We start from the raw sequence: 21,677 nt of genomic DNA, 5'->3' as shown, positions 1-21,677 counted from the left end.
CAAATGTTATTGAGGTGGGGAACCGTGGCTCACACCTATAATCCCAGCACTTTGGGAGGCTGAGGCGGGTGGATCTCCTGAAGTCAGGAGTTCAAGACCAGCCTGGCCAACATGGTGAAACCCCATCTCTACTAGAAATACAAAAATTAGCCGGCCGTGTTGGCGCATGCCTGTAATCCCAGCTACTTGGGAGGCTGAGGCATGACAATCGTTTGAACCCAGGAGGCAGAGGCTGCAATGAACCAAGATGGTGCCACTGCACTCCAGCCTGGGCAACAGAGCAAGACTCCATCTCGAAAAGAAAAAAATGTTATTGAAAAATGTCCTTTGATTACATCAGGGCCCAAGGAAACTTCCTGTCATTTTCCTTCCTGGTGCTTGGCCCAATTTTGAGATAGAAGCCCTTGTGATTATGTAATTAATGCTCAAATCTTCTATTGATCTGAAAGCTCCACAAGGTAGGCACTGGTCCTGTGTTTGCTCCTCTTGGTGTCCCCAGCACTTAGGACACTGGCACGTAGTAGGCACACTCAACAAATACTTGTGGAGTGAGTAGTGGCCTCTGTGCCCGGCTGTGGGTTATGCACTTTCTACCAGTGATTTTGTTAAATCCACACAACATGAAGAATGAGTTGTTGTCCTTTGTTTAGAGTTGAAAAAACTGAGACATAGAGGGGTAAAGGGACTCTATGTTCAAGGTCTCTGAGCGTTTCCAGCTGAGAATGCGAACTGCCCAGGAAACAGTGGTCCAGAGAGAAGGTGGGGCCACCTCACAAGGTCAGTAGCATGGAAGTCAGGGTCTGGCAGCTGATGAATGTTAAGCAGAAGAAATCACAATCATTTGCTTCCAAGAAAAAAAACATGGGGACACGGAGGGTGCAGAATCAAAGAAAACACCCTCTTTGTTGAACCTTACAGTAATAACTTGGCAGATACTCATTCATCTGAACCTCTGCAGGGAAATCCCATGTCAGGAACACCAAATAGAGTAGAGTTTGTCACTTGTATCGGAGGGGAGATTCGATAGCGCCTTTCTGTACAGCAGCCATTTTCCTGCTTTAAGCGTGTTTTTCACAACTCATGTTATGAAATCCTCAAAGTAACAGTATTCCTGTTTCAGTATAGCAGTAGGAAAACAGAACTGCAAATCTCAGCACACACCCGGTGAGCCCAAACAAAGGGCTTTCAACAGTAATGAAACCCTGAACCGCCTTGCATCACAACGACATCTCCTAAAAGCAAAATGAGATTTCTAATAGGCCTTTAAGCAGTAATATGAGGCCACCTTTAGTGACATCCCTGTTTCATGGCTAGATAATGGGGCTCTGTCTAGTTCCCAAACCAAGAATAAGTAGGAGAAAGCCATGGTAAATCAGGCCAAATGAAAAGGAGTTACTCTTCGAAGAGTAATCCCTGGGAATTATCAATCATTTCAGCGGGCCAGCTTGAAGGGAGAGAAGCCACGCCAGGCCTTTTCCTCTCTCTTGGAATCAGTGCAACTGGCTTTGGGTCAAATAAAAATAAAGAGGCGACTGCTCATCACCAGGGAACTGGGGAAGGGAGAGAAGATGAACACGTCAGTCACAGAAGAAGGCAGCTGAGGCCTTAAAGTGCTTAAATCAGACATCCCCAAAGCAGACGTTTTTGCATGTTCAGATAGGCACGGCAGCACTGTTGGGTATGTTTCCAAGAACTGTTTTACTAGTAATGCTCATTTGTCATGTCTTCCTCCTTTTTTTCTCAAATGTGAATATGTCTGAACCGTAAGAATCAATGCTGGCCAGCGCAGTGGCTCACACCTATAATCCCAGCAATTTGGGGAGCTGAGGCACATGGATCACCTGAGGTCAGGAGTTCGAGACCAGCCTGGCCAACATGGTGAAGCCTCATTTCTACTAAAAATACAAAAATTAGCCGGGCGTGATGACGGGCAGCTGTAACTCCAGCTACTGAGGAAGCTGAGGCAGGAGAATCACTTGAACCCAGGAGGCGGAGGTTGCAGTGAGCTGAGATCGCGTCACTGCACTCCAGCCTGAGCAACAATAACAACAACAACAAAAGAATAAATGCTGTAATTCTGAGAAGGAACAAAAATTTATTTTTCTGATTGTGTTGTGTACATATAAATGTATGTGCACACGTGTGCGCACACACGCTTCTTTTCCCTTTTTCAGATGCAAAGTAACAGATCTGCAGGACATAAACAAGATACAGCATGCTAACAAAATACATAATAAGAAAATCTGAGAAGTTAATCTTCATCAATTTCTTCATCCAGTTCAAAGACAATTAAAGAGGTGCCATCAAAAATCACATTTAACCAGAATGAAAAAGGAAAAAAGCTTGCTTGAGATTGAAAACGAAATTTTTGAATCCAAATTCTATCTACTTTTCTTTCTCTTTCTCCTTTTTTTTTTTTTTTTTGACAGGGTCTTGCTCTGTCACCCAGACTTCAGTGCAGTGGCATGATCATAGCTCACTGCAGCCTCAAATTCCTGGGCTCAGGTGATCCTCCCACCTCAGCCTCCTAAACACCTAACACAGGTGCACACCACCATTCCCAGCTAATTTTTATATATTTTTTTGTATTTTTGTAGAGATGGGGGTCTCACTGTGTTGCCCAGGTTGGTCTCGAACTCCTGGGTTGAAGTGATCCTCCCTCTTTGGCCTCCCAAAGTGCTGGGATTACAGGCAGGAGCCGCTGTGCCCAGCCTATCCACGTTTCATTATCTAAGCGATTAAGCTGTTTTCTTGGAACACAAAAGCATAACCCAGATGTAGAGCCATTTACAAAGATGGCACGTGCTCTAAACCCCTCATCATGAAGTTGTGCAATACACTAGTATTTGATAATACCTACCTGTCACAGTCAGCAAAAGAGATCTTACCCAGTCCTCACCTTCCACCCTAACTGGCTTCCCAAATGCTCTAAGTTGAGACTTCACTTTTTTTTTTTTTTTTTTTTTTTTTTTTGAGATGAGAGTCTCACTCTGTCACCCAGGCAGTGGCACAATCTCACTGTATCCTCCGCCTCCCAGGTTCAAGTAATTCTCCTGCCTCAGCCTCCTGAGTAGTTGGGATTATAGGTGCCTGCCACCACACCTGGCTAATTTTTGTATTTTTTGGAGATGAAGTTTCACCATATTTGCCAGGCTGGTCTCAAACTTCCCGACCTCGAGAGATCCTCCCACCTCGGCCTCCTAAAGTGATGGGATTACAGGTGTCAGCCACCATGCCCGGCCAAGGCATCACTTTCTTGACTTATGAACTTAAAATCTCTAAAAAGCACAAAAGAGGTTATCTGGAATGGTACTCCCAGACATATGGTGACTAACCATTAGGATGGAATCTCATAGGATTCTTCCAGTTTCATCCTTCTATGAACACAGGAATAGTTCCAAACAGCTGAGCATTGCTCTCTGTAGCCTTAAAGCCTATTTGGAAATCATGGTTATCAGGATATGATGTTGCTTTGGCCCCTTCACTAATCTCCGCCCTGGGAGATCAACAAGCGGTTATTACCCCAGCATCAGGCTGAATCATTCTCTTAGTTACACACAGGGCTGAGTCCCATTTTACCAACCCCAGTCACTGAAGCTACATATGTGTCCAGATAGCAGAGCTCGCCAGGCAGCAAAGTGCATGACCGCGTGCTCCCATGTGGGTTTTAGATGTAACCATTTTAAAGACCAAAGCTGTGATACTTGATATTTCTTGGTAAAACATGCCCAGATTGTGGTGGTATTTTAACTTCTTTGTAACTGATTACACATTTTCTCCAGTGTGACTAAAGGAAAAAATTAAGGAGACCCACCTACTCCCCAGTCTCCCTCCCCTGGGTTTAAAGGGTGGGCCCAGGCAAGGGGGATGATGTTGGGAAGAGCAGACCACCTCCCTCCCCACCCTTTTCAAACCTCCCATAGGGGATCTTCACCTTCTTTGTGTCAAGGACCTCTTTCTACATGGGCGGTTTGGGATCCTTCTCACAATAATGTTCTTAACAACATAAAAGTAAATACATAGGAGTACAGCAAACCAATTACATTGAAATAAAGGTATCAAACTATTAAAAGAACAGCTGGTGATATAGTAATATATGCCTCTAAATTTTACAGTGAATAACAAGAGCTAATAGCAGGCCAATTAACTACTGGAACTTGAAAGGCATGACAAGCGTAAATGGTATTTCTCGATCTCTGCAACAACTGTAATGTGATATGAGACTATCTGTGATTGCTGTCAGGGACAAACTCACAGATACTATAGGAGCTACTGAGACTTGCTGCCCACATTCATACTTAAAGGAGATGCTGGATTTAAGTGAGAGATTAGTGAAAATAAAGAGGGAATTTCCTTTCCCTTCCAACTTCCGGGATGCCTGAATCATAGACAGTTAGTTGTGGCTGCAGCTAGGGAAAGGGGAAAAGATGGGTTTACATCCAGTCTGAGATTGAAGACTAAGGATTTAAAAACAAACAGGTTGGGCCAGGTGCAGTGGCTCATGCCTGTAATCCCAGCACTTAAAGAGGGCAAGGAGGGAGGATGGCTTGAGGTCAGAAGTTCAAGACCAGCCAGGACAACCCTGTCTCTATTAAAAACATAATAAATATTTGGCCAGGCACAGTGGCTCATGCTTGTGATGCCAGCACTTTGGGAGGCCAAGGCAGGCAGATCACCTGAGGTCAGGGGTTCAAGACCAGCGTAGCCAACATAATGAAACCCCATCTCTACTAAAAATAAAAAAAAATTGGCCAGGCGAGGTGACACAGCCTATAATCCCAGCTACTCAGGAGGTTGAGGGACAAGAATTGTTTGAACCTGGGAGGCAGAGGTTGCAGTGAGCCGAGGGTGCACCATTGCACACCAGCCTGGATGACAGAGTGAGACTCCATCTCAAATAAATAAATAAATACGATTTTAAAAAATACTTGTGATTTAGAAAAATAACCAGGATGAATTCTAATGGGGAAATGAGACTATCTAAAAATAGTGACCAGAAAGTTATGGAATTTGGCCAGAAATTATTAAAGAGCTGCTATCCAGATGCCAGATGAAGTCAATGTAATATAGCGTGGTGGTTAGTGGGGGGGAAAAAAAACTTTTCATTTTTTTTTGCCCAATAATTTGTGATTCTTCAGTATACCCTTAAATTTCCAAAATAGAACTGTTATTTCCCCAACTGTTTCAGTAAAGGGATCTCATTTAGCCAGTTGCTCAGGCCTGAAATCTCTGCTGCATCCCTGACTTCTCTCTCTTGCCCAACATCTAATCCATCAACAAATCTTCCTGGTTCCGACCTCAGAGCGTGTCCCAAATCCAACTTATTTTACTTCCTCCACTCCATGATGGCATCATCTCTTGACTGTAGCCACCTCCCTGTATGCACTCTTAGGTTGATTTCAGTCACCTTTTCCCTGTCCAGCTGCCAGACTGATCTTTTTAACAGATAAACTGAAGGCTGGGCATGGTGGCTCACATCTGTAATCCCAGCACTTTGGGAGGCTGAGGTGGGAGGGTTGCTTGAGGGCAGGGGTTCAAGGCTGCAGTGAGCTATGATTGCACCACTGCACTCCAGCCTGGGTGACAGAGTGAGACCCTGCCTAAAAAAATAAATAAATAAAAATTGTGTGTTATTTTAAGCACCAACTTTGTGGCAATTTATTGTAGTAGCCCTAGGAAACAAATACACTAATTCCCATCTTATGATCCTTAATCACATATGCAAAGCCCCTTCTGCCATGTAAGGGAACATATATATTTACAAAGTCTAGGGATTGGACGTGGACTTCTTGAGGGCACTAAAAGGAAAAAACTTTGTTTCTCTTCTCACAAGACTTCTGACATCAAACGAGTGGGTTTTTCACACCAAGCAAGTCTCCAGCTTTCTGCAGATACCAGCTGGGCATCCTACAATTTATTTTATTTTGTTTTATTTTATTGAGATAGGGTCTCACTCTGTCACTCAGGCAGGAGTGCAGTGGCATGCTAATGGCTTGCTGCAGCCTCCATCTCCCAGGCTGAAGTGACCCTCTCCCCTCAGCCTCCAGAGTAGCTGGGACTACAAGTCTGTGCTAATTTTAAAATTTTTTGTAGACATGGGGGGGTCTCACTATGTTGCTCAGGCTGGTCTCAAACTCCTGACCCTAAGCAATCCTCCCACCTCGGTCTCCCAAAGTGCTGGGATTACAGGCGCTAAAATTTAGTTTGACTCTGACACTAACTACGCACAGTTAGTGCAGACCCCACAGAAGGCCCACAGGGACCCACAGGAAAAGGGCTTAGTCCCCACAAGACTGCCCTCCACTACAGATGCCAGTCACAAGGAATGGGTCTCCAGCTTACCCACACTTCTGTCTGACTTGGCTCCAAATTGGGGGCTCCCACAACCCCCTCCTCAGGTTCGATCATTTTCTACAACAGCTCGTAGAACTCAGGAAAACGCTTTACTAAATGGCGGGGCTAAGACTGGAGCCTAGACGTTCCTGCCGTACCGCTTCGCACAGGCTCTCTGAACTGGTTCCTAAACAGCCATGGAGAAACAGCAGGAAGAAAGAAAGGAAGCAGTACTGAGTGCCCCCCTGAGAAAGGGCCACCCACATGTCAAACCTCCAGCAAGAGGAAGGCACTGGAGAATTTACACATCTCAGCATACCCCAAATTCAGGAAACAGCTTTCCTTCCTCCCTCTATTTGAAGATGAATGTGAATATAAAAAGCAAAGATGATTTACTGTCCTCTTGGGACTCGCTGGCCTCCGAAATTACTGACACAGAAATCTACTCTTCTATAAGACAAAATAAAAGGATTTTTTTTCCATCAAGAGGGCATGGGAGCAAATTTTCCACCGCGCCACCATTTAATTATAATCTTTAGTACGAAATGCAGCTTCTTGTGCCATTCTGAAGGCATGAGTGTTTTCAGTTCTACTATCAGCCTCAGCACAAATAGATCATCATACAGCTGGAGCTTGTCCTCAAACGACACGGTGACACTTTTGTTTTCACCTCCATTTTTGGTCGTTAAGATACCTTTCATCAACATGAACATATCATAGCCTCCCCCCGCCCCCCGCCTTTTTTTTGTTTGTTTGTTTCAGGGATAAAACTTAGCTGAAAAGACATTTCACCCAAAACAACCTTTTCTCTTCTTTTCAAAAACACAATCTTTGTTTCATTGATGGTCTCAGTTTTAATGATGTCTTTCATAAGCCTTCTTCCCTGGGAAAAGAGACAGAAAGGCAGTGGTGCACGTTTGTTCTTCGTGCTCATTTAGTTATTTTTGCAAATGAATCTGACCAATTCTCAGGACCATTCTTTTTGGCCAAAATAAAAATCTAAACTTTTCCTCTTCTCAATATGCTAGCAAATAATTTCATTGCCTCAGATTGGCTGGCTGAGTCTTGACTATATACTACAAAAGAGGATGGTGCTGGATTCATAAACAGGACTAAAGCCAACGGGAAACATGACTTCATCCACCCTTGTTGAAAGGTAAGGACAAAAACACCCTCATCACATTTCTATTGGAGTATGTGGCAGATTTTTTTCCTTTTTCTTTTTTGAGACACAGTCTCACTCTGTCACCCAGGCTGGAGTGCAGTGGCACCATCTTGGCTCACTGCAACCTTTGCTTCCTAGGTTTCAGTGATTCTCCTGCCTCCGCCTCCCAAGTAGCTGGGATGACAGCTGTGCATCACCAAGGCTGGCTAATTTTTTTGTATTTTTAGTAAAGATGGAGTTTTGCCATGTGTGCCAGGATGGTCTCGAACTCTTGACTTCAGGTAATCCACCATCCTGGCCTCCCAAAGTGATGGGATTACAGGCATGAGCCACCACACCTGGCCAGCAGATTGTATTATTATTCCCCATTATTGCTCCTTTCCCTCTGAGAGAATTACACATTCCTACCCTCCGCCATACACCTTGCAGTTCCTCCTTACAGGAGGTGTCAACTTCCCTGTAAGACTGATACTGAACTTGGCCATATAACATGTAATGGCTGATGGAATGTGAGCAGAAGTAGTTTGCCATTGCATGGTTCAGCCATTGATCTTCCTCTGCCATGAGATGGTGGGAGGGGGCACTCCTTCATCCTAGGTCCTGGAATGAAAAGAGACATGGAGCGAAGCTAACGCTGACACACAGCTAGCAGTAACACAGTGAGAAGTGAGCTTGTGCTGTTACAAGGCACTGAGATTTGGGGGTTGTTTGTTACTGCAGCAGAACGCTCCCAAAGTCAGGGATAATCATGGGAGTTTGGGAGGGTAATTGGGGCAGGATCATGAAGGAGAACACAGCAGTTAGGACTCTTTCATTTATGAGTATCAGAAACCTATCTCAAACTGGCTTAAACAAAAAGCAGAGGAGAAGGTATTTACTGACTCACTTAACTAAAAAGGGATAGAGCTAGCTCTAGGCATGGCTGGATAGAGGCGCAAAAGCACAGCACAGAAACAGATTCTCGGCCAGACACAGAGGCTCTCGCCTATAATCCCAGCACTTTGGGAGGCCGAGGCAGATGGATCACTTGAGATGAGGAATTTGAGATCAGCCTGGCCAACATGGTAAAACCCTGTCTCTACTAAAAATACAAAAAGTAGCTGGACATGGTGGCATGTGCCTGAAATCCCAGCTACTCAGGAGGCTGAAGGATGAGAATTGCTTGAACCCGAGAAGCAGAGGTTGCAGTGAGCCGAGATCATGCCACTGCACTCCAGCCTGGGTGACAGAGAGTCTGCCTCAAAAAAAAAAAAGACAAAAGAAGAAACAGATTCTCAGTTCTGCCGTTATCTCAGACTCAGGTACGATCTCTTTAGGCGGCTGCCCTCAGTAGCTCCAGGCGTAGAAAAGAGAAATTAGTTCCTGGTTGCTTCTTGGAGAGTCTTGGGATTATCTCTAATTGGACCAATTTGGAAAGTAACCATTGTGGTCAGCAGGATTCACTCACTGCTCTGCCTGGCCGGGACTAGGCCAAATACCCAGCCCAGAGCCAGATGTGGAGTCCACTCACTGAACTATGGGACTGAGATTGGGAGAGAAGCGATCTGCAGAACACAGACAGTTCTGCATCCAGAGAAGCAGGAAGGCAATCCAGGGCCGGAAAAAACATAAATGTCTACCACAGAAAGCAAGAAAATAGAATTTTTTAAAAGTGGTATAAATATTCTTTAGTTTTGCAATTGTTTTTTCTTTTTTTTTTAGAGACAGGATCTGGCTCTGTCACCCAAGCTGGAGTGCAGTGGCACAAACACAGCTCACTGAAACCTCAGTGTCCCAAGCTCAAGCAATCCTCCTGCCTCAGCCTCCCAAATAGCTAGTACTACAGACGTTTGCCACACCACCCAGCCAATTTTTAAAACATTTTTTTGTAGAGATGGGGAATCTCACTACATTGCCTAGGCTGGTCTTGAACTCCTGGCCTCAAGCAATCCTCCCACCTCAGCCTCTTGAGTAGCTGGGATTACAGGGATGAGCCACCGTGCCCAGCTATTATTCATTCTTTTTTTGTTTGTTTGTTTTGAGACAGGGTCTTGTTCTGTTTCCCAGGCTGGAGTGCAGTGGCACTATCTCAGCTCACTGCAACATCTGCCTCCGGGAAGCAAGTGATCCTCCCACCTCAGCCTCCTGAGTAGCTGGGACTACAGGTGTGCACCACCATGCCCAGCTAATTTTTGCTTTTTTTTTTTTTTTTTTAAAGTTTAAGACCTTTATTAACGGGTACTTGCAGTTTGTTGACTTTTTTGAAAAAATCAAGTTGTAAACTTTTATTACAAATTAAAAATGAAGTTCTTAAAAATCTCAACCAGATATGAAACAATTTAAAAACCTTTAAAGGCGTATTGAGAAAAACCAGGCTTTTTTAAAAAAACACGTTTGTTATTACCAAAAAGAGACATCTTTAGGTAAAAATAATAAAAACCCCATGCTGCATAGATCATGCAGATAGTTCTATTTATCTGGTGAATGGGCAAAAAGCAAGCACTTAAGGTCTTCAGCTCCAATCTTTTTTCCTTTATTTCTTCTTCTTGGATGACTAAACTGGATGATGGTAGAGATGGTAAGCCGGCAGTTACTCAGCCCCGCCCTGCTCAGCCTCGGGAGCTGACAAATTCTCAGCTGGTGGATCGGCTGTGTTTGTCTCTTTGCCATCTTGTGGTTCAGGGTTTTCCGGGCATCTACGTTGGTAATTGAAGTTGCCGCGGTACCGACGTTGAGGCGGCTGCTGACCTTGGGTCTCATCTCCTTGATTTTCTTTATCTTCTTCATTGCCATCCTCTCTAGGCTGTCTTTGGGGAGGAGGGCCCCTGTGGAATCGTGATCTATATCCCCGATACATATTCTGCCTCGCTGGTCTACCTTGTTCTCCCACGCTCTCGTTGTCAGCGCCCTCCATCACTTCTCCCTGCACAGGACGGTTGGAATATTGTGGTCGACGCCCATAGGGTCTCCGCATGTAGTAATTTGGGAACCTTCGCCTGCGGTAGGGCTGGCATTGTTGGGCCTGACCCTCGGGAACACTCTCTGACCCCTCGTTCTTTTCCCTCTTCTCACTATTCTGGTAATTTTGCTGGTAGTTGCGTGGAGGACCCCTACGACGTGGATAGTGTCTATAATGGTTACGGTCTGCTGCGTATTTACTGCCTTGAACTGGGACGCCACCAGGACCTGTAACATCTGCTGCCTCTGCACCCTTTTCTCCTTCAACAACATCAAACTCCAGTCTCTCCATCTCCTACACTGCGAAGGTACTTCCTGGGGTTATTCTTCTTTATGGCAGTGGGGTGTACAAATACATCTTCCTTGGTGTCATGCCTGTTGATGAAACCATATCCGTTCCTTACATTGAACCATGTTACTGTTCCCAAAACCTTCATTGCGATGACTTTCTTGTCCCCGCCGGCAGGCGCCGCCGATGCGAGGCCGACCAGGCCACCGCTCCCTGTGCGGCTGCCCGTATTGCCGGGCTGGGTGTCGGCGGCGCTCAGGGTGGGGGCGGTGGGCAGCTGGGGGGTCTCGGCCTCACTGCTCATGGTTGCAGTGATGGTGGCTGGGGCCGGCTGCGGCAGCTAGGGCTCTTCCCAGGATGTGATGGTAACTAGGCTGGCGGCGCCGGTGGGGCTGCTCAGGGCTCTCTGGGGTCCACTCTCCACCCCCGCTACTGATCAAACCCCTTTTTTTTTTTTTTTTTTTAAATAGAGACAGGGTTTCACCATGGTGCTCAGGCTATTGTTTTTCATTCTTAAAGTAATTCTGTGGAAAATACTAAAGCCATAGAAAATTAGGAAAAAAATAAAAGTCATCCATGTTTCTACCATTTGGAGTGAAACATCCTTTTGAAAGACTTCTTAGGACTAGAGTTATTTATTCCATGATTATCCCTGACTTTTAATATTTCCTGTCACTGTATAATTTATTTAATAAATATATTTTACACATTATAAATCTTATTTTATCAACCTAAGAGTATTTTTAAGGGTTATCAATGTCTCAGGCTACATAAAATGTAGCTATAAAAACAGTTCTGAGTTGGGCATGATGACACATTCTTGTAATCCCAGCTACTTGGGAGGCTGAGGCAGGAAGATCGCTTGAGCCCAGGAGTTTAAGGTTGCAGTGCGTTATGATCATACCTGTGAATAGCTGCTGCACTGCAGCCTGAGAAAAATGCAAAATCTCATCTCTTAAAAAAAAACAAAAACAAAACAAAGGCCAGGTGCAGTGGCTCATGCCTGTAATCCCAGTACTTTGGGATGCTGAGGCAGACAAATCACCCGAGGTCAGGAGTTCGAGACCAGCCTGGCCAACATGGTGAAACCCCATCTCTATTAAAAATACAAAAATTAGTCAGGTGTGGTGGCACATGCCTGGAATCCCAGCTACTCAGGAGGCTGAGGCAGGAGAATTGCTTGAACCCAGGAGAAGGAGGTTGCAGTTAGCTGAGATAGCACCACTGTACTCCAGCCTGGGCAACAGAGTGAGATTCCGCTCAAAATAAAATAATAAACTATTCATGAGAACTGCCCACCTCAAACGCCACATGCCTCAGAAGCTCATTTCAGCCGAGGTCTCAGCAGAGATCTGGGATCTGGCCCAAGTTCTGGGATTCCCTATGGATTGATGGTTTTATTAAATGTACCTTTTAGTCCTCTGGTCAAAAAGAAAACTTAAGCATTTTTCTTTTAAAAAAAGGAAATACATGTTCTTTGTACGAAATGGGGAAACAGCATGAATGGAAATAAATTTCAGATCAAATACAGATTTCAACAAAAAAAGAAATTATTTTAAAAAGTCATGAAAAAGAAATGGGCAGCTGAGAAGGGGCGGTGAGAGCACCGAGCATGCCAAATTATGGAGGGACCCGGAGGAGAAGCGCCCAACATTTATGTGATAAGCAACTGGCAGCCACCCATGACAGATGTTCCCAACCTACCAGCTGTTTTTTGACAATATAATGACATCGAGCACTGATGGCAGCTGGGCTTGGTAGAATTTATCTTATCAAGAACATTAAAGCAAGACCCAAACTCATATCTCCGATGGCTTCCCAGGCTGACATGTAAGATTATTAAAGGCAATAAATGCTAGCAAATATAACATATGGAGGAATCACATCTTACACAGGGGCTGCATTCTAAAATCGGGACATCAATGCAAATTACATTTCATAAAAATTTCCCCTTAAAATCCCTTAAATTACCCATACAAAGACATGGCATCTTTCTTTCCCTTTTTTTTTTTTTTTTTAAGTTGTTGTTGAGATGAACTCTCACTTTGTCATCCAGGCTGGAGTGCATGGCACAATCTCGGTGGCTCACTGCAATCTCTGCCTCCCCAGAGGCAGGAGTTAAAGCGATTCTCCTGCCTCAGCCTCCCAAGTAGCTGGGACTATAGACACCCACCGCCACGCCCATCTAATTTAGTAGAGACAGGGTTTCAATATGTTCCCAACTGGTCTCGAACTCCTGACCTCAGGTGAGCCGCCGTTTCGGCCTCCCAAAGTGCTGGGATCTAGGCATGGCCACCGTGCCCGGGACATGGTGTCTTTCAAGCTTGGCGTGTCTCACACAGCCAGGTTTCTCCCAGTCTCGATACTGATCACTTTAAGGACCAGGTGACAGAAGGGGCAGTAGAGCAGAGTAATTAGCCATGCTCTTAACAGTGCATAGACTCTGCAACCAGGCTGCCTGTGTTCAAATCCTGCCTCTGCTGTATACCGGCTTGATATGCTGGGCAAAGACTTAATTTCACTCTGCCTCAATTCTTTCTTAGACATACGCCTGTGGACCAGGTGTGGTGGTTCATGCCTGTAATCCCAGCACCTTGAGAGGCCGAGACGGGAGGATCACCTGAGGTCAGGAGTTCGGGACCAGTCTGGCTAACATAGTGAAACCCTGTCTCTACTAAAAATACAAAAATTAGCCAGGCATGGTGGTGGTGTCTATAGTTCCAGCTACTTGGGAGGCTGAGGCAGGAGAATCACTTGAAGTAGAGAGGCAGAGATTGCAGTGAGCCGAGATCGTGCCATGACACTCGCCTGGATGACAGAGTGAGGCTCCATCTCAAATCAACAAAACTCTGCCCAGAACAGCTAGTGTCCACCACATATCCACATGTTCCTTTACATATCCCTGCCTCCCCAGCAGTTGGTTTGAGGCCATGCTCTGTGAAGAGAGGTGAGAAGGTTAAGAACCTTCTAGACTGAGAAGGTTAAGAGCTGAGGGAACTCCTGCATTCTTTTCTTCCTTTGTATCAGTGACCTCAGAGGTAAGAGGACTATTCAACCTACAACAGTCTTCTTGTGAGCCTGACATAAGCTGTTACTGGGTTAAGCCACCGCTATTTTAGTATTGTTTATAACTCCAACCTAGCCTAGCCTGGCCTAATACAATGGGGATACTACGATTGTCTACATTGTAGGGTTGCGATGTGTTAAATGAGATAATATTTGTGAAGTGCCCAGGTTAATACCCAAGTAAACATATGTAAGTGTTTGGTAGGGTAGGTAGATAGGTAGGTAAATATATAAATAGACAGAAGGAAGCAGTTGGCTTATGAGCTGCTTGTGTTATGATGGGCATACAAAATCGGAAACAACTGAGGAAAGAGTGAGTGGGGTCGTATTTTATGCACCACCTCTGGAGTAAAATGGCAGAAACTGCTTGCATTTTAAAAAAAGTCTTATCCCTTTCCCTTTCCTCCCTCTCTGTTTCTCTCTTCTTCCCAAGAGCATATCATTGAATTGGCATAAATTAAGTACACAGACACTTCAACTATGCACAGCATGGCTGTCCATGAAAACAGGAACCATGTTTGTTTCCCCGAATCCATGTCTCCATCAGCCGGCTTCAATTACACTCTTCTCCGTGTCAGTTAATGGTAGTTCCCGTCCCTCACCTCTGTCCATAGAATATGTAATTTCAGATATAAACATTTTGGCATGTTTCTCTAAAAAGTAATAACTTTTTAATCATGACTATGAAATCTGCAATCTCATTATCATACCTTAAATAATAATTCCTTATTTCATCCACTATTAAGTATTCAAATTTTTAGTTGTCTCCAATTTTTTGTGTCGTTTCTTTCAGTCAGCATCCAACTAAGATCCACACGTTGGAATCTTCAAAAACAAATTTTTCTTGATTCTAAGATGGACCGCTATCCTCATTTTAGTGTTTCTGAGTTTGGTATGTTTCTTACTTTCAATGTGAACACCTAATGTAGGCTTTCTTTCTCTTCCTGAAAATTGGTTGTTAAAGCGTTAACATAATTCAGAAAATATGGTAATTTATGATTTTAAAATGTAAGACATTCTTTAAAAAGGAAACAATGCTTTCACTTGTACCTATCATCCCCTGGGCCCAGTCTAGACCTTTTACTAGATTGGCTTTGCCAGTCTTCAACCCTGATTTTACCAACCATCTGTTCTCTACCCTCTTTCCAGAGCTGTGGAGGGTTGCTGGAGACAATCACATAAGCAGGTTGTTTATATGCACCACAAATTCAGGCCATCAGCTGGCCATCCCTATTTATCTCTGATTCCCTGTAGGTTTCACCACAGCAGCTGCAGCAACCCTTCCCCCCCTCCATAAGCCTCTGCCTACCTCTCAGCAGATGCCTTCACACCTACATGAACATGAACGTGAGTGACAGCACCCACCATGAACTTTCTCAGTGCTTCTCCCTCTACCTCAAATTTTCTCTCACTCTTAGCTCTGGTCTCAGAGGAATACTTAGACATTTTTTCGTATCTATAGACACATGGAGATACACAGAAAGGTATGTGAAAAGTTCACTAAAATGTCAACAATGCTTATATCTGGGAGGCCAGCTTTTAGGTGATCTGTGCCTTTTTCTTTTGATTTTGCTGAATTGTTTGAATTTTTTCACTTAGCATGTATCCATTTTATTATATAAAACCTGGAATATTATTTTAAAATGTAAGTGATCTTCAGCAAAATGTAGGTGATCTTCTAAGAGAAAGGGACTTTCAGTTTCTCCACATTCTCCATTACCTTTTGTGGTAGGCAGAATTTAGGTCCCAAAGACGTCTAAATCAAAATTCCCAGTGCCTGGCTGGGCATGATGGCTCACACCTGTAATCCCAGCACTTTGGAATGCCAAGGCCGGCAGATCACTCGAGCTCAGGAGTTTCAGATCAGCCGGGGCAACATGACAAAACTGTTTGAACTAACAATACAAAAACTAGCTGGGCGTGGTGGCATGCACCTGTAGTCCGAGCTACTCAGGAGGCTGAGGTGGGAGGATCACTTGAGTCCAGGAAGTCAAAGTGGCAGTGAGCCATGATTGTGCCACTGCAGTTCAGCCTGGGCAACAGAGGGAGACCCTGTCACCCTCTCACTGTACACCCCACAACAAAAAATCCTAGAATCTGTGAACATGTTACCTGACAATGGCAAAAGAAACTTTGCAGATGCAATTTAGTCAAGGATCTTGCAATGGATATATTAGCCTGAATTATCTAGGTGAGCTAATGTAATCACAGGAGTCCTTAAAAGTGGAAGATGGAGGCAAAAGAGAGTCAGAGAGGCTGGGCATGGTGGCTCATGCCTGTAATCCCAGCACTTCAAGAGGCTGAGGGAGAGGGATCACTTGAGGCCAGGAGTTTGAGTCCAGCCTGGCCAACATAATGAGACCCTGTCTCTACTAAAAATACAAAAATTAGTCAGGAACGGTGGTGCATGCCTGTAATCCCAGCTACTTGGGAGGGTGAGGCAGGAGAATCACTTGAACATGGGAGGCAGAGGTTGCAGTGAGCTGAAATTTCACAACTGTACTCCAGCCTGGGCGACAGAGTGAGACCCTGTCACCCCACCCCGCCCCCCATCCCGGAAAAAAAAAAAGAGAGTCATAGAGATATGACTAAGAAAGAGGATCAGAGAGATGCAACATTGTTGGCTTTGAAGATGAATGCAGGAGCCACTAGCCAAGGAATGCAGGCGGTTTCTAGAAGCTGGAAAAGGCAGGGAAACATTTCTCCCTTAGAAACTCCAGAAAAGAATTAGGCTCTGCAAACACCTTGATTTTAGCCCAGTGAAATCCAAGTCAAACGTTGGACCTCCAGAATGGTATGGTAATAAATCTATGTTGTTTTAAAGCTACCAATCCTGGGGTGATTTGTGACAGCAGCAATAGAAAATAAACACACCCCTATTTCTCCCTGCTAATCATTTGAAATCAACATAGGCTCTAAGTTGAAACAATGACTTGCTTTGCAAACACAGTTTCAAGACAAGTCACGGTTACACCTCCAACCACATGACTAAGAGTAAGTGCCATTCATTCAACTTCTGGAACCAACAACTCTGGGCTACCTCTCAGTTCAGCCCTTATCCCTCTTGATTTAATCCATACATTCAATATGGGGCTGTTAATTCGCAAACCAACGTTTCTCTCCCTATCATACTTCTAACCTTTAGGCCAATGTTTCCAGCATGGATATCCTAGAAGCACCTTCATTTCAATGTACCCCAGACAGGAATCATCACTTTACCCTTGCGCTTTTCTTCTGGCTGGGTCTCTTGGCTTCCATTATGGCCTCCCACATACCCAGAAGCAAATCTCACCTTTTCAGGCATACCCCTTCTCTTCCCCTAATTTTATCCTGTGTCATCCATCCATGCTACCCATCCCATGTCCCCTGTTTTCCACTCACACAGTCCTCACTCAACACCTTACGGCTGTAAATATAGTCTTGAAACTTGCGGCCCCGACTCCAGGCTCTCCCCAGTCTCTCATGTCCCCTGCACTGTCTCAGGAATTATCTTTCCAAAACAGCCTAATCCCATTTTACCTCTGCGCAAAAGCCTCTGAATGATCTCTTGCTTATGGAATGATGCCCAAGCTTCTTTTACTGAAAGCCATAATCTACCCCCTAATTGCCTTCTAGCCATAGCTGACATCTCATCCCTACATCCTCACACACTCTAGGAGCTAGCAATGCTGGTTTCCTGCGACTGGACCAAAGCTTGTCTCTTCTCCCATCTTTGGGTCTTTGGCCTGGAATGTCACAATGTCCACCAGTGGCATTAAGCTACTATTCAGCATTTAGTAAGCCACAATGTTACTATAGGTTGGGCTTGTTCACGACCCCATTTGTAGCTGTATCATTTCACTGCATCTTTACAACCACCACATTTACCAATAAAGAACTGGATGCTTAGAGACAGAAGCACTGTGATGCGTTTCAAGTATGTCCACACAGTCTTTGATATTCCTCCCTTCTTAAAGTAGAGCTTAGTTATTAAACCTCAAATGTGGCACTTGGTGACCTGCTTCTAATATAATGTGATGGAAATAGAGATTTTTGACTTACAAGACTAGGTCATAAAACGTACGTACCATGCTTCCTTCTTGTGCCCAAATCTTTTATTCTGAAGGAGGCCAGTCACCATGTCATGAGGATACTCAAGCAGCCCATGGAAAGACCCAGATGGGGAAAATTTAAGGCCTCCAAACAACAATCAGTACCATGTTTGTGCACCATCTTAAAAGCAGAACCTCCAGCCCCAGTTGAGCCTTCCGATGACTGCACCCCCTGTGACATCTTAATTATAGTCTCATGGGAGACTCTGAACCACAACCACCCAGCTAAGCTGCTACCAAATTCCTGACCCAGAGAAACTATGCGATAATAAACATTTGTGGCTTTAAGCCACTGGGTTTTGAGGCAATTTGTTACATAGTAATAGATAAATAAACACTTGCCCAAGGTCATAGGATCAGTAAGCGATAAGAGATTTTTTGTTTTTTATTTTTTATTTTTGAGAGAGTCCACTCTGTCATCCAGGCTGGAGTGCAGTGGTGCAATCTCAGCTCACTGCAAACTCTGCCTCCTGGGTTCAAGAAATTCTCCTGCCTCAGCCTCCCAAGTAGCTGGGATTACAGATGCACGCCACCATGCCCAGCTAATTTTTGTATTTCTAGTAGAGACAGGGTTTTGCCATGTTGGTCAGGCTAGTCTCAAACTCCTGACTTCAGGTGATCTGCCTGCCTCAGCCTCCCAAAGTGCTGGGATTACAGGCATGAGCCACTGCATCCAGACAGTAGTGATTTAAATACTGGTTTATCCATCCCAAAAGCTCAGGCTCTTAATTCAACACTGCCTGAAGTACTACTGTAGTTTACATTTCACTTCCTTTAAAAAGCCTTGACAGAGTCTCCCCCTTGAAAGTCATCTTCCTCCAGTCTGTACCTTTAAGCCCTACTCAAAATGTCCATCCATACTACTCGTGCCCCAGTAATCACCTTATTTGCCCAAGACCCATCTCACTTCATGGTCGACTTCCCAGCTGTAGGCTCTCAGCTTTAGATCTACATCCTAGTGCTGTGAAGAGGAAATGAGATGGCATGTATCAAAGCAGTTAGTGAAGCAATGGCTCAGTTATACTATTTTTTAGTTCCTGGATGCAGTACTTTATTCTGTCCTATGGATGGATAAGCTCCTGGCTATATATTAGAATTACCTATGAAGCTTAAAAAAAAAAAAAAAAAAAAAAGCAAAAAAACAATGTCAATGCCCAGGCTATGCCTGAAGGTTATGAATTAATTGATCTGGATGAAGTTAGGTACCAATATTTTCCCAAAGGTCCTTGGGTGAATATTTATTTATTTATTTATTGAGATGGAATCTCACTCTGTCACCCAGGCTGGAGTGCAGTGGCACCATTGATACAGGAGTGCTGGGAAGGGAAGAGCGTGGTCCCTTTAAATGATATGGAAGGGGGAAGGGAAGTGCTGTGTAGATGTGGGCATGGTCCCTGGCTAGGGCTCCACCCTCACAGACCTAGATGAGAACAGGCATTTCCTGCCCAAATGTTGCATTTCCCAAGACTACCGTGGCTTGCCACACCCCCATCCTGGGCCTATAAAATCCTGAGACCCTAGTGAGCAGACACACAGGCAGCCAGACTTTGAGAGAAGCACATCAGTGGAAGAAGATGCAAGCAGCAGCTCATTGAGAGGATGTTGAGAGGAGCACATCAGCAGAAGAGCATGCTGATGGGCACCAGCACCTGCCAGGACAAGGCGGAGTCAGGCCAGGGCTGTTAGTTGGAGTAGAGCTGAGGGAGGCCCCCGAACAGCCCAACTCTGTGGGGAAAACCATCTCCTTTCTGGCTCTTTCATGGGCTGAGAGCTACTTCCACTCAATAAAACTTTGCACTCATTCTTGAAGCCCGTGTGTGATCTGATTCTTCTGGTACACGAAGGCAAGAATCCAGAACCTGCGATATGGAAATCTGTCCTTGTGACAAGGTAGAGGGTCTAATTGAGCTGGTTAACACAAGCCACCTATAGATGGCAAACTAAGAGATTACCTAATAATATACCCCCACTGGTGCTTCAGCTGTGAACATTCACCTCTAGACACTGCAGTGGGGTCAGAGCCTCAGAGCCTGCCTGTCTGTATGCACCGTCCACTGAAGAAGCCAGGCACTGCCCCTGTTGCACTGCCCCGGGCAAGAGGGGCAAGAGAACTTTCTGTTTCACCATCTCGGCTTGCTGCAACCTCTGCCTCCTGGGTTCAAGCGATTCTTCGACCTCAGCCTCCTGAGTACAGGTATTGATCGACTTACGACCTATGCAACTTACGACCATGCAACTTTACGACCACAATTGCTAGCCACGACTGCTCCGCGTCTGGCAGCACAACCTTTGCCCAGCTGGGCGTACGACAGTGCGGACCAGCTTCCAGCAGCACTACCATCTCCGCGTGCACCATTTCAACTGTTATCCCAGACTCGGTACAGCAATTTGTGTTTTGTGTCTTGGATATTTTTCATCAAACCCCTCCCAATAAACTTATACATTTCGAAGCAATGGACCCAAACATCGAACGATTTGCAAGGATTGAACGGATGGCGCACGATGTGTTTCATCCGTATCGTGAAATTTATGAAGAAAGAAACATACAATTTAGACAAAGCTCACCATGTTTATGAAAAAACCAACTCCGGTAACCCCAACTGCTGCCTCAGATGACGACGTCAACGATCCGCAGCCAAGCACCAGCGGCCAATAAAATGTTTCGTACATGTTTATATATTTTGATATGTTTTGCAATTGGCAAAATGTTCCCTATGGTATTTTTTACACCTGTATTTTGTATTTTTGTATGCACCTGTATTTTGTAATTTTTTTATGTTTTGCAAATATTAAACCAGTTGTACCGGTAATGCAGTGTTTTACTTAAACCTGACGAATGTAAAAATAAGAAACAAAATGGTGTAAAGATGATACAAATGGCATAAAATGAACAAAGAAAATTATGATATATAACAATAATGAAAGAAAATTATGATAAAATATGACTTAAAGATTTTTATAACATCATTTCACAGTACTGTACATATAGCCTGCTCAACTTACGACCAAATCGTGTTACGACCCGTCCGTCGGAACCAATCATGGTCGTAAGTCGAGCACTAACTGTAGCTGGGATTACAGGCACATGCCACCACACCTGGCTAATTTTCGTATTTTTAGTGGAGATGGGGTTTTACTGCCTTGGCCAGGCTGGTCTCGAAGTCCTGACCTCAAGTGATCTGGCCACCTCGGCCTCCCAAAGTGTTGGGTAAAGTTAAAGTTTTGAAACTACTGAACTAAATCAGAGGTTCTCAACCAGAGGCAATTTGCCTCACTCTCCTTGGAGACATACTTCAGTGTCTGGAGATATTCCTGATCGTCACAACTGTAGGAGGGTGCTACTGGCATCTAGTAGGTGGAGGCCAGAGATGCTGCAAAACATCCTGCAATGCACAGGTCAGCTCCTTGCAGCAAAGAATTATCCAGTCCTAAATGTCAGTGGAGTGCCGAGGATGAGACAACCTCATCCTCGGATTGGATATTATTTCCCGGCTCCGGTCTTGCTCTCCTTAAGAACTTTGGTTCATACTTGCTTCTCTGACTATTCCTGCTTGAGACAGGAAGAATGTAGGGTTTCAGTTCTTGCCTTGGGCCAAATCTGAGCACCAACCAGCTTGGCCGCTGCCCCAGCTGGGCTGGCTCCAGGCCCACCAGGAAGGGCACGTGGACGGTCTCATGCTTCCCCACTTCCCTTCAATGCTTTGTTAACATTTGTATTACAACACTCACTACAGAAACTACAGCAAGTCGTAAACACGCCGTCCTCACCCCAAGGGCCAGGGCCATACTTTATTCA

At 44.7% G+C, this 21,677-nt stretch overlaps 1 protein-coding gene and 1 pseudogene across 1 annotated transcript in view; both read right to left on the bottom strand.

Annotated features, from left to right (window-relative positions):
• Positions 1-21,677, bottom strand: part of IQCK (IQ motif containing K) — a 142,281-nt gene that overhangs the window by 72,233 nt on the left and 48,371 nt on the right. The window lies entirely within an intron of this gene.
• Positions 9,861-11,666, bottom strand: LOC116526510 (annotated as a pseudogene).

The sequence above is a fragment of the Sapajus apella genome, unplaced genomic scaffold, assembly GCF_009761245.1.
Source record: "Sapajus apella isolate SASKATOON/1434 unplaced genomic scaffold, GSC_monkey_1.0 scaffold51, whole genome shotgun sequence".
NCBI classification, from domain to species: domain Eukaryota; kingdom Metazoa; phylum Chordata; class Mammalia; order Primates; family Cebidae; genus Sapajus; species Sapajus apella.
The sequence above is the reverse complement of the archived record's forward strand: the minus strand, read 5'-3'. Positions and strand labels throughout refer to the sequence as shown.